Source organism: Acipenser ruthenus, chromosome 50 (genome assembly GCF_902713425.1).
Source record: "Acipenser ruthenus chromosome 50, fAciRut3.2 maternal haplotype, whole genome shotgun sequence".
In the NCBI taxonomy this organism is placed as follows: domain Eukaryota; kingdom Metazoa; phylum Chordata; class Actinopteri; order Acipenseriformes; family Acipenseridae; genus Acipenser; species Acipenser ruthenus.
Window position 1 is genome coordinate 1,866,608 of NC_081238.1, and position 13,709 is coordinate 1,880,316.

Genomic DNA, 13,709 nt, shown 5'->3' on the forward strand with positions numbered 1-13,709 from the left:
CATTATCAAAACATGACTTTTTTAATGTCTGCCTTAAAGGACAGCTAACCAAGGTTTAAAGATGTAACTTACCTAGCTCACTCAGATATTTCATAGACTAGAAAAGCAAACACTGCTTCCTCATTCACTTCCTGCGCTGAAGGTCTAGCAGCAAATATGTGACCTACAGCACAGGAAGTGAAGAGAATACAGGAAGACACTTTTTCAAACGTATGATTATCATGTTCCCCTAAACTTGAAGCCGACAATTCCCTCCTTTTACAAGAGCTGGATTCGCAAATGCAGTCACATTTAATAGGGATCGAGATTGATTATTTATCGCACAGTAAAATTATTAGCAATAATGATATTCAATTGGCAAGAATCGTGCTTGACCACTGAAAAGGATCAGCAGCTCTCATAATGAGGTGCCCTGTCTCTTCCTGTAGATGCTGATAGGATGTCACAGTACATATAACTAACTACATCATTCCAGTAAATCTTATCTAATAGCACATTTTTGGAATAAATATTTTAAAAGTTTTTAACCTACTGATGTGTTTTCAGTGTTAGTTCCTTCATACGACCCCTTGACGTTGAAGTGTAGCCTTGAAGTATCTGCAAGGAGCGATCGATAAGTATTTTTCATTAACAGCTTGAAATAAATTACCATTCAAAAATAGAATTCACCTTCACCGTAATGTGTCCGTTTCTTATATAGGAAAATCTGAGACCTACAAAATGGAACTATATATGAGATAAGATTTACTGGAATTATTTTGTGACAATGTACTTCGAGTGTAATTAAATCGTGCATTGGAAAAGGAACTTAGTTCTCCTCTACAGTGCAATGGCTTTATTTTAAAAAAAGCAAACAGAACAGAGAAAGAACTAAGTGGGGAGAATGTTACAATTAATAGGAGTTAAAATGTGATTTAATCGTGATAATCACGATCAGTTTTAGGTGATTGGAAATTTGATTATCGTCCAACCCTACTGCAATGGTGTTGTTCACATACTGTACCTATGCAAACTGCTTCCACTGTAAGGACCAGCTAGCTTGTAATAGTGCGCTGGGGTATTATACCAGATTGATGTGCACTCTGACAGTGTGCTGTGATGTAACAATGATGATTTGGAATGTCATATAATAAGTGTGATATATTATAGAAATCTTCAGTATACTAGGAAGGCTTGCTGTGGTTTGTGATTACTGTATTACAAAACCGTATGCAAGTATTCTGGTCCATAACTATGGTATAGTATGGAGATACTGTGCACTGTGTAATAACTCCTGGCTGTGGTATGCTATGGCTATATATAGACAGTGATAGGATTGTGGTATCCCTCATAACAGTTTAACACACTAAATTAGCACTGTCATTTTTCAGTTCTACCCCACGCTTTTTCCATGGTTATACAATGCATTTACCATAGTTTTACCTGGGCTTTGCAATGCCTAGCTGTGCTTTACTATGCTTTCACAATGCTTTAGTACACTTTGCTGTGCTTTTTTTTTCTTTGGGGAGCCTGTGTAAGGGCTACTATAGCAGTAAACAGTGAACAAGCTATAGCTTGGCTCCTGTATACCATTAAAGTATATAATGCAATAACTATAGCCTGTTAGTGGTGCACTATGAGCCCAATAACTGCATGTATAGCTAGGCTGTGGTACACCATTACAGTATACAATGCAATAGCTATAGCCTGACTGTGGTATACTTTGACAGTATAGACAATGCAATAACTATTTCTATATGAGGTATACTATGACAGTGTCTAGCACATTAACTATGACTGTATGACTGGATTCATGTATAGCTACTGAGTTCTGGTTTACTAGTTAGTATTACTGTACATAGCTGAATCTGGCCCAACGTTCCCTTCTGTACATTGTAGTCATGTTTACACATGCCTTCCTCCTACATTACCTTGATCTATTCAAATACCAGACTTATCCTACAGCCACGAGAAGCAGGTACAAATGGTGAGAAATATTATGATTTTTGATTTATTGTCATAATGCTAATGAAAAAGTGCACTGTAAATCTCCCTTTAAAAATAATTTAAACAAAATGATTCTGTCCATCGTACCCATTTTGCACTTTCAGTAGCTACATGGTTTTGAAAGAGGTGTCTGTCCTACACTAGGTTAATGCAAGTTTGCTTGCCTTGCCTTAAAGGAAGGCTATTACTGCTTAACCTCCTTCATTTCATCCAGCAGTGTCTTGTTACTGGCTGAAAGCATGCCAGTCAACAGGGGAAGCAGCTGATTGGTTATTGACAGGAAAAATGCCAGTGAAGGGGAGGGGACAATTTCACCCTCCATGTGACACAGGAAGTGCAAGAGTCTAAAAACATGGATTGGAAACAGAGATTTCTTTAACCTTGTGTAGTACCAGATATCCAGATGTATGTGTGCTTTAACATGTGTTTTTTTTCAAAACTGCACATTTGAGTTCTATATAATGAATGCATGGTGGAGAAAACATATGCAACTATTTTGTTAGCTCCAAATACTTTCAAATACAATACAATACTATAGGCTCTTGAAATATTGCCCTATACATGAGTCCTAACTATTTGATGCATCGTCCTCCAAAAAGCAATACAATGTCTTCCAGAATACAAGCCATATTGAGAACAGCTTCTCACACTGTGAGAAGACACTGTACAGATTCTCAGAACCCAGGACTCTCTCTTGAAAGCAATTCAACTCCAGGAGCTGCTGATTAAGCAGTAGTGAGGATTTTAGCTGTGGAGGACGTTTCAGCTTCATCAATGGTAGTCTATGGTAGAATTTGAATGCTAGGCTATCAATGAAAGTGTGCTGCTCTGGCAAAAAGTTTAGCATCACCTAGAATTTTAGGATTGAGACATCATTAAAAAAAAACAATATGAACATAATTTAGATTTTATTTAACATCAAGTAATCGAAGAAACTACAAAATGCAATCGCAAAAGTCTACCGGAAGCCATAATAGTAGTACAGTAGTATTTCATGTTAGATTTAAAAAATGTCACCTTTTAAAATGTTAAGTATATGTATGTAATTCAATGTGTTAACGTAACATTATTCAACAGGTTTCATTCAACTTTACGAAGCAAAATTAGTTAATTCTATAGGGTGATGCAAAACTTTTGACCACAGCTGTATGGTTGATTTTGAATACTAGACTATCAATGGTGGTCTGTGGTAGATTTTAAATGCTATATGATCGCATATGGTGAATATGCAAAACTGGATTATGGATTTTTAAAAAGCTTTTGGTAACTTACAATTGTAGTTCAATGTATATGATGGATTTTGCAGGTTGCTAACGACAGTCTGTGGTGGATTTTCAATACCTTCTAGTTCAAAGTGACTCATCAGTGCTAGGCTCTGAGTGGCAGTGGATGTATTATCATTGAGGGTCTGTAAATTGTAATGCTAATTTTAGAAATGGGGCACTAGACTGTCTAGTTGACAGCAGAGTAGTTGGTAACTATTACTTGTGAAGTGACTCTTCAATACTGTATGACAGTCTATAGTGACTCCTCAATGCTAGATTATCAATGAGGTGATCGTGGATTTTCAACTAGGTTTTCAGTGGTTTCCTATGGTGTTTTCAATGTTAGTTTATCGTTAATACTGTGGAAGGATTTTGAATGCTAGTTTAACAATGATAATATATGGAAAATGTTCAGCGCTAGGCTATGAATGGTATCTATGATAGATTTGGAGCTAGGTTCTCAACTGTAGTCTATGGTGGATTATCAATGCTAGGCAATCAATGCTAATCTATGGTAGATTTTGAATGCCAGGCTGTCAATGGTAGTCTGGGGTGTAAATGCTGCATTATCAGTGGTAGCCTATGGTGGAATTTGAACTTAAGTTTATTAATGACATTCTATGATAACATAGGATCAGAAAAAGCTGCTGTGAGTTAGCTTTCTTATAAAGGAAAGAAATAGGAGAAATGCTTTAGATTTTGATTCCTATGAAGATTCTTTACTAACTCCTAAAACACAATACAAAGTAAAAGTTCACGATAATGTGTGAGTCTTTCACATATAAGAAAATGACCTGCCACATGATGGTTCTACATATTAGCTGGGTACTACTGGGATTGCAAGACCTTCAATGAAAAGGCAATTGGGGTTCAAACTGGAGAACTGGAAATGAAAACAAAAAACCTACTTCACTTTACAAGGCTATGCAGAGCAATATACAATCTCAAACACTAACCAGCCCTGTTTATACAGCTGGTTACTATGCACAGCCCACAGCCATCCAGCAGTCTGTCAGTAACATCCCTCCCATGGCTGTACATTCAACACTACAGCTAGCAATGCCATGACATGACCATGACCTGTACCAACCGTACAGAACAGAATAGAAGAGGACACAGCAGCAAACAGTTTAATGAAACCTGATGACATTAGGTAAGCTATTGATGTGTTGGTATCATGGTAAAGTGCATTCAAGTGACTGGTTTACAGCACAGTGTGTGGAATAACTTGTTATGTTCTCAAGGTGGAACAATGTAAATGTAACATACAGATGTGCAGAGACTCCTCAGTGTGTCCCCACAATCTGATACTCCCAACAATTCCAAAAACATGTAATATAGCAAGTTTCATCACCATTTAATACCCTGTTTTCCAGATGTGTTTGGATTTTGCCTACAAGCGACGTCCAAAAATGAAATATTAACTGTGGAAGTTGTTTCACCTTTAATGGAACTACCATAGCAGGGGTATTTGCAAAGCTTGTCTCTTGTCCATCTGTATTGAATCCCATGTAGACCCGCTTGTGCAATCAGTTGAAGGTCCTTTTTCATACTTTGCAACCATTTTTTTTAATGCAAGCGGCTTCTTTAAACAACACCATCTTTTAATATTGATCTCATATTACTAAACAACATTTTGAAGACTGAAGATGCCACTCATAATACATATTCCACTTGTAGACAAAACCTTGCAGATCCTTTTATTGGGCTGATTTGATTTGAGAGATTTTAGCTCATCATTTTGTATCCTACTTTACCTCTGGATTGAGGTTGCTGTATGTTACAGTGGTGTCTACAGTGGTGTTTAATACAGGTTGGGTTGAAGTATCATATTGCTGGTCCTCATTCAATCAGCTTCTACTATTTTAAGCAGATATTTAAAGCAGGGTGTTCCAGATCCTGAAACTAGTCACCTAATAACCAACCATACCGAAACAGAAGCAATGGATTGCAATCCAAGTTACTAATAAACAGTCTTCCAAGTGTTGTATTAAATCGTGACAAGTCTTCCTATTTAAAGACATAAAAAGGTGTTTATATGTGTAAGGATCCAAGTTCCGGGATTATCAACAAACTGGAAAAAATTTCTTAGACACCAAATATATCGCAAGTACTGTGTTTGCAACACGCAGTCTGTCTGGAAGGACTCTCAGGGGGGACTCATCTACTGTGTCAAACTTTGAAAGGACAGAAGTGGACTGACAAATTATAACTGCATGCACACACTATCAAAATAAAGAACAAGCAATTTATCAGAAAAAAAGAGCCAAATAGCCCTGCCCCCATCTGCATTTCTGACTGGAATTGTATGTAATATTTATCATTACTCCCTACGCAGCTCAATGAGACGTACAATGGAATATTATTGAATAAAAATATATTTGTATGATTGTATTTCTGAAGACTGCCTCTTTTATTTGTCTGTTCTGTTCATTTTGTTTGAGATGGACCTTCTAAACATACCTTATCTTGGCTTGCTCCCAGGTAAGACTTTCTAGTAGGGGTGAGCAGAAAACCCATGATTCCCCTGTCGTGAGACTCTCGCAGTGCGATAACGCAAAAACGTTGCACCTTTGCAATCCTGTTTCATCTTACCAGTTTTGAATCAGCTGCACTTCATCAGTCCTGCCACCAGGTGGCAAAAGAAAGCAGAAAACACATTAAACAAAACAGCAGGGGGCGCTGTGGACTTAAAGACTAAGCTTTAAAGACAATCGTCTTTTTGTCCGAGCGCAGCTAAACTGCACATGGTTTGGAGTTATGCTCTGACATCAATGGATTATTCACGCTCGTTCAAACAGGAGGAGTTATAGTTATTGAAATAAAATCAATATAGCAGGCTGTCTAAAACCCCTTTTTAAGCGCACAGGAGATGATCAATCCAGCAAGAATCTGAAATGATCGGCAGCATCTTTATTAATGTAAATATGTATTTATACTACCGGTACACATGCAACTAGAACGAATCACTACTCTGAATCAAACTATTCTACAGTTTGTATTGTTAATATATGTATGAAAAGTGAAAAAAAATGAAAACTCAGAGCATTAATAATACACTAAAGTCCGACTTTAACCAAAAGCAGAACAGTTTATACAGTTTGAAGATAGTACAGATCTGTAATCAGGTGTGGAAAATCAAAGTCATAAGGTGCATGTTATGCACATTATAAGATAGTACAGATCTGTTATCAGGTGTGGAAAATCAAAGTCATAAGGTGCATGTTATGCACATTTGACATAACTTGGTTCCAGGGGTCCATCACGTAAGTAGAAATATCGTATCTCAGGGAGGGAGTCGTTATACTATGTCGTAGTTGCCTCATTAACGTCGGGGCATCAAAGTACAGCGATACTGCATGTATACTATACTAGCAAAATCAGTGAAAACAAAGCACTGTCATACAGTGTTTGGCAATTTACAAAATCGCATTCCAAAATGCAGTTACCGTGTTTTTTACATCATGCATGTTAACCAGAGACACAGAAACAACAAGAAACCGTGCACACAAACTGATTTTGGAGGTGAAAAAATTCTGTTATTCTAGGAATCCCTGGCTTTCTTGTTTTATTTTATTGAACATGGATAAACTGGGCAGTTTGTTTTACATGAAGTGACAGCATGGACAAAAGTGAAACTCTATTCCCAAACGCAATCTGGCACTGAATCCATTCTGTCCTGCCAAGAGCTGAATTAACTGTTTTAGACCCCCAATAAAATGGGCATTGATCAGTTTCCATCAGTAGCGTTCAGTTGGTAGCAGCCTGTGTAAACGACACAGGCCAGGGGTCCATCGGTTAATAGAGGGGATCGTATCTTACAGGATGGGATATGACAGGTTTTATGGCCTAATTAATAGAAAGCTTGTGAGGTTTTCAGGAAATCTATAGTATCATTAATGCCGTTCCTAGTACAGCACATTTATTCATTGGTCAAACTACAAGCCAATTACCAGCACGTTCCCATCAACCTATTAGGTATATAAGCCTACTTCACAAGCGCAGTCCTGCCGTGCTTCAAATATAGCATGTTAAAGCTTTATTTATAACAAACAAATTGTATATATGTCTTGCCTTCGTCAAGAATTTTCTCCCTGTTCTCTTGGGAAATTGCGCTTTGAGCAACATCAAACTCAGCTGTAATTGACTTCTGACTGTTTATTTTCTAACTTTTTTAAGACCAGGTATACCACACATGTTTTTTTTTTTTAATTATGAAGGCTCAAAGTCACCAGAAGGCATAACTCAAATCCAAGATGGACACCTGATAGAAAAAGTAGCTGCATTTGGTGTGTTAAAATGACATTTTACATGATTAAAACACATTTGTTGGGCATTTTGATTTCAGATATGTTTAAGTTAGGTACAAACTAAATGTAATAATCTAGAACATAAGAAAGTTTACAAACGAGAAGAGGCCATTCGGCCCATCTTGCTTGTTTGGTTGTTAGTAGCTTATTGATCCCAAAATCTCATCAAGCAGTTTCTTGAAGGATCCCAGGGTGTCAGCTTCAACAACATTACTGGGGAGTTGGTTCCAGACCCTCACAATTCTCTGTGTAAAAAAGTGCCTCCTATTTTCTGTTCTGAATGCCCCTTTATCTAATCTCCACTTGTGACCCCTGGTCCTTTTTTGTTTTTTCAGGTTGTAAAAGTCCACTGGGTCGACATTGTCTGTACCTTTTAGGATTTTGAATGCTTGAATCAGATCACCGCGTAGTCTTCTTTGTTCAAGACTGAACAGATTCAATTCTTTTATCCTGTCTGCATATGACATGCCTTTTAAACCTGAGATAATTCTGGTCGCTCTTCTTTGCACTCTTTCTAGAGCAGCAATATCCTTTTTGTAGCGAGGTGACCAGAACTGAAAACAATATTCTAGATGAGTTCTTACTAATGCATTGTAAAGTTTTAACATTACTTCCCTTGATTTAAATTCAACACTTAATCAACAATAATATCTATTTTGTATTTTGTTTGTTGAAATCCAAAATTTCGTTTGACCACCCTACCTTCAGTTTATTGGACTGGGGTTAGCATTTAGCAATTACAAATATGTCACAGCAAGTTAAGGAACCATCTTGGTAAGCAAAGCTTAACAATGATCAAATTACACACACCAGCGTTGAGAATTGGGAAGGAGAAGAGGCCGTTCAGGTCACCATTTCCCCCGACTCTGGGATTTCAATGGGCAGAATCTTTCTGAATCTTCTCAGTGTTTCACATACTGTGTTAGGGCTTCCTAACTTCTGTCTTAAACGTTTACTTCCATTCATGCCCTTTCATCCTGCTCTTTGGGCGGTGTGTGACTGAGGTTACCATTTAGCATGAGGTTACCAGGCAGCAGTGTGGAGTAGTGGTTAGGGTTCTGGACTTGACCGGAGGGACGTGGGTTCAATCCCAGGTGAGGGACACTGCTGCTGTACCCTTGAGCAAGGTACTTTACCTAGATTGCTCCAGTAAAAACCCCACTGTATAAATAGGTGATTGTATGTAAAAATAATCTGTAAAAAATAATGTAATTGTATGTAAAAAATAATGTGATATCTTGTAACAATTGTAAGTCATCCTGGATAAGAGCATCTGCTAAGAAAATAATAATAATTTTAGTAACTTCAATTCAACTTTTTTCTAAGCTAGAGATTTAATTCAAGAAGCCTTTATAAAAATGTAAATACATGTTTGCTATACCATGTGAGACTCTCATAGTGACTGCATGACTTATAAGATTTATGGAATGATTTCATTAGTTATATAACAGCCCTTTATTGGTTTTAATTGGTCGTCCTTTGCTTGAAACTGCAGTCTAGCCAGCTGGGACTGAATGGGGCCACACCTCCTATACACTATGTAACACAATTTTTGTTCCTGGGTAGTAAGTGTTATTTCCTAATTGCTTATGCCTCAAAAGTATAGAAAATGGCTATTATACCCCACAAACTTTGCTTTTGTGACAAGGACAGTGATATTTTGAAATTTACCTATTTCCAATGAGAAAACAGGCGAATTTGTGTCTTTTCGTTCACATAAAGTCAGAAAAAAACAACATATGAATCCAAATTAACATGTATTTGTACTAAAGTAATACAAAAATGACTACAAAAGATTTAGAAGTGAGTAGTTTTTCGAGATTTACGATTATACTGTAAGTCACTTTCACGAATCAGCCCCCAAATGTAGTCTCCCATCATGTTCTCGTTATACTGTCCTTGGTAGCGGCATTCAAAGTCCAGTATATCCTGGTGGAAGTGCTCGCCTTGCTCCTCCGAATACGCTCCCATGTTCTCCTTGAATTTATCAAGATGAGCATCAATGATATGGACTTTGAGGGACATCCTACAGCCCATTGTGCCGTAGTTCTTCACCAGAGTCTCAACCAGCTCCACATAGTTTTCGGCCTTGTGATTGCCCAGGAAGCCCCGAACCACTGCGACAAAGCTGTTCCAAGCCGCTTTCTCCTTACTAGTGAGCTTCTTGGGGAATTCATTGCACTCCAGGATCTTCTTTATCTGTGGTCCGACGAAGACACCGGCTTTGACCTTTGCCTCAGACAGCTTAGGGAAGAAGTCTTGAAGGTACTTGAAGGCTGCCGACTCCTTATCTAGAGCTCTGACAAATTGTTTCATAAGGCCCAATTTGATGTGCAGTGGTGGCATCAGCACCTTCCGGGGGTCCCAGCCGTACTCATCATACTTCAAGGCGTCCAGCAAGGTCTTGATGCTGTTGTAATCCTCTTTGAGGTGCACCGAGTGAGCCAGGGGAAGAGACGGGTACTTGTTACCATTATGGAGCAGCACGGCTTTGAGGCTCCTGGATGAGCTGTCAGTGAAGGACAGTATAACGAGAGAGACTACATTTGGGAGACTACATTTGGGGGCTGATTCGTGAAAGTGATTTACAGTATAATCGTAAATCTCAAAAAACTACTCACTTCTAAATCTTTTGTAGTCATTTTTCTATTACTTTAGTATAAATACATGTTAATTTGGATTCATATGTTGTTTTTTTCTGACTTTAAGTGAACAGAAAGACACAAATTCGCCCGTTTTCTCATTGGAAATAGGTAAATTTCAAAATATCACTGTCCTGGTCACAAAATCAAAGTTTGTGGGGAATAATAGCCATTTTCTATACTTTTGAGGCATAAGCAATTAGGAAATAACACTTACTACCCAGGAACAAAAAAAAAAAAAAATTGTTACACGGTGTAATTAAAATGGACACAATCCAAAGAATGGACAAGCAAGCTCATAAATCAGCAGCCAGGCTTTGTCTGTGAGGAGCATCTGTTTACTGTCACCTCACAGGAGGGCTGAGCAGCTTTATAAACATACCTGGATTCTCATTAGCATGAGCAACATTATCACTGGACCCCTTTAAAATACTGCAGCACTAATTGAGGATTTCAAATCAGGTTCAAAACTCTTATTAGCATGAGCAACAGTGTCATTGGACCCCTTTAATGGAGTGCAATGACTGAAATCCATTCCTTTACACCTAGTAGCGCTAGCAACATTACTTATCACTTCCTCTCACTTTCACTCTCTCACTCTCCCCTTTTCCCTCCCTTCCTCTCGTCATCTCTCACACTGTCCCCCTCTCACTTCCTCTTTCTTCCACTCTCTCTCTGTCCCCTCTCACACAGCCCTCATTTCCCCCTTCTCCCACCTTCCCCTACCCCCTCTCCCTCTCCTCTTGTTCTTCCTCCTTTTCTCTCTCCTGTCTATTCTCTCTCCTTCCTCCCTTCCCCTATCCTTCTGTCTACCCCCACTCTGTCCATTCTCCCCTACCTACCCCTCCTCCCTCTCTTATCCTCTCTCCCTCTCCCATGCTCTTTATCTCCCTCCCCCATCCCTCCCTCTCTCCCCCTTCCTCTCCCTCTTTTGCCCTCTGCTCACTGCAAAGGCAGAGCCAGTCTGAGGGAGGGAGCCGTCATACTCCCTGTGTCTCTTTGTGACAGCTGGGTCTCAGCAGGGGCTGCTCGCGGTGGCAAGACAATTAGCAGATATCTCAATTCCAGGAGCTCCCTCCCCGAGCTGGAAAGAGAGAGAGAGAGAGAGAGAGAGAGAGAGAGAGAGAGAGAGAGAGAGAGAGAGAGAGAGAGAGAGAGAGAGAAGCAGGCAGGCGTCAAGGTTAAATGAGATAATCCAGCCAAATTACCCATATTGAAAAACAAGATATTTAATTACAGTCAAATCATTGTCACTGCAATAGTATTGAGCAACAGCAGTGACAGCAAGTAAGACAGCAACATACATCCCCTTCAAAATCAGAGCTATCAGCATCATGAAAATGTTGACGGCCAACAGTTAAGAACAGCATAGAATAAGAACTGGATAACTGGTATTTAAGAACTGCATGCCATTTGTAAGCAAATGAGGTGTTAGTATCATAGTATATTAAAATGATTTACTGTATGTGGAATAACATGTAGAAAGGGTGACATACTGAAGGATGTACAGCGAGGCACATCTATTTATCCCTATAACCACATACTCTCAATAACTCATGCTAAATAATGTTAAAACCATGTTTTGTCATAATTGGATAAGCTTTTTTCCAGATGTTTGTGTGTATGAACATGCAACCACCTCAACTATAGTGTATTAAAGGTGAAACAACTTTCATAGTAAATATACAGTTTCCGGTCTAGAATTAAATGTCACATTGAAGAGATGGAAAGTCCCATTGTCTAATGGTTTGAATGGAATGAGGAAGGCTATTCAGTCCCAGCACTTAGGATTCTACAGGAAAGTTGTGTCACTCTTTATTGAGGTGTGGGTGTCAGTGTAGTTCCGTCACTCTTTATTGAGGTGTGGGTGTCAGTGTAGCTGTGTCACTCTTTATTGAGGTGTGGGTGTCAGTGTAGTTCCGTCACTCTTTATTGAGGTGTGGGTGTCAGTGTAGCTGTGTCACTCTTTTTTGAGGTGTGGGTGTCAATGTAGTTACGTCACTCTTTATTGAGGTGTGGGTGTCAGTGTAGTTCCGTCACTCTTTATTGAGGTGTGGGTGTCAGTGTAGTTCCATCACTCTTTATTGAGGTGTGGGTGGCAGTGTAGTTTTATGCTATTGCAGTTCTCCTCCGCGTCATTTTGTTCAAAGGCAATTCCATTAGCCCTTTTTATATCTTCTGGGTTTATTCCATTGAGATGCAGAGATTCTCTTCAGCGCAGAGAAAACTCATAACTCATCAGAGTAAAGCGGGGGCGCTGCTATATAATCACAGCTGAGAGTTGGAGACATGGCAGAGCTTTATATGCTAGCATTATTAGGACACACAGGGTTACAGCTAGGACAAGAGTTGTATATCTTCTACCCTTGGGAAAAGAATACCACGTTTTAGTTTTCTTGGTTATGAAATGTGCATTGGTTGTGAGTGCTCGAATATTGAGTTTTGTTGTTTTTGAAGACGCTGAAAGACACTTCTAAATGTTTGTCATTGCATGCATTGCGTTTCTTTTAGTAGTTCTGAATTGCTTCATTCAAACGTATTTATTTTCTTTGTCGATTGGTTTTGTTATTTTCAGTAATATACTTATTTATAAAGAGTCCAGCCCAGGACTGGCCCAGCCGTGCTGCTGCGGCTGCTGCTGTTTAGTTTATCTCTGAGATCTGAGCAGACCCCAATCCTAGAAGATATACATAGACTACTGAAATAACTAATAACATACAATTCAACAAATACAACAATTGCTGTTTTAACTATCCCTGCAAGTGTGGTAAAGCATAGGGAAGCATTGTAAAGCACAGAGAGGTGTGGTAAAGCATAGGGAAGCATTGTAAAGCACAGAGAGGTCTGGTAAAGCATAGGGAAGCATTGTAAAGCACAGAGAGGTCTGGTAAAGCATAGGGAAGCATTGTAAAGCACAGAGAGGTCTGGTAAAGCATAGGGAAGCATTGTAAAGCACAGAGAGGTCTGGTAAAGCATAGGGAAGCATTGTAAAGCACAGAGAGGTCTGGTAAAGCATAGGGAAGCATTGTAAAGCACAGAGAGGTATGGTAAAGCATAGGGAAGCATTGTAAAGCACAGAGAGGTATGGTAAAGCATAGGGAAGCATTGTAAAGCACAGAGAGCCATATCCAAAAACTCAAAGAAACTTAAATTGAACGACAAGCATTTCGACTAGCAGTCTCCTTCAATGTTTTTAATTGTTCTTTTTCGTCATTTGAAGACATGGAGAAGGACTTCTAATCCAATCGTTTGTTATTTAATGTATTAAGTTTATTTTAGTATTTCTAATTAATGACATTGAGAAAGACTTCCAGTCGGATCCTTTGTCTTTGGAGTCATTACATTTCTTTTCATATACAGTATGTATAGTGTTTTATAGCAGCTGCTCAACATAGAATGCTAGAAACAGGTGCTCCAGATAAACCTTCAGCATGTCAACACTGAGTCTGCCTGTGTAACTGGAGTGCAGGAGCTCTGACTGACAGCAACAGGTTAGTGTGTGTGCT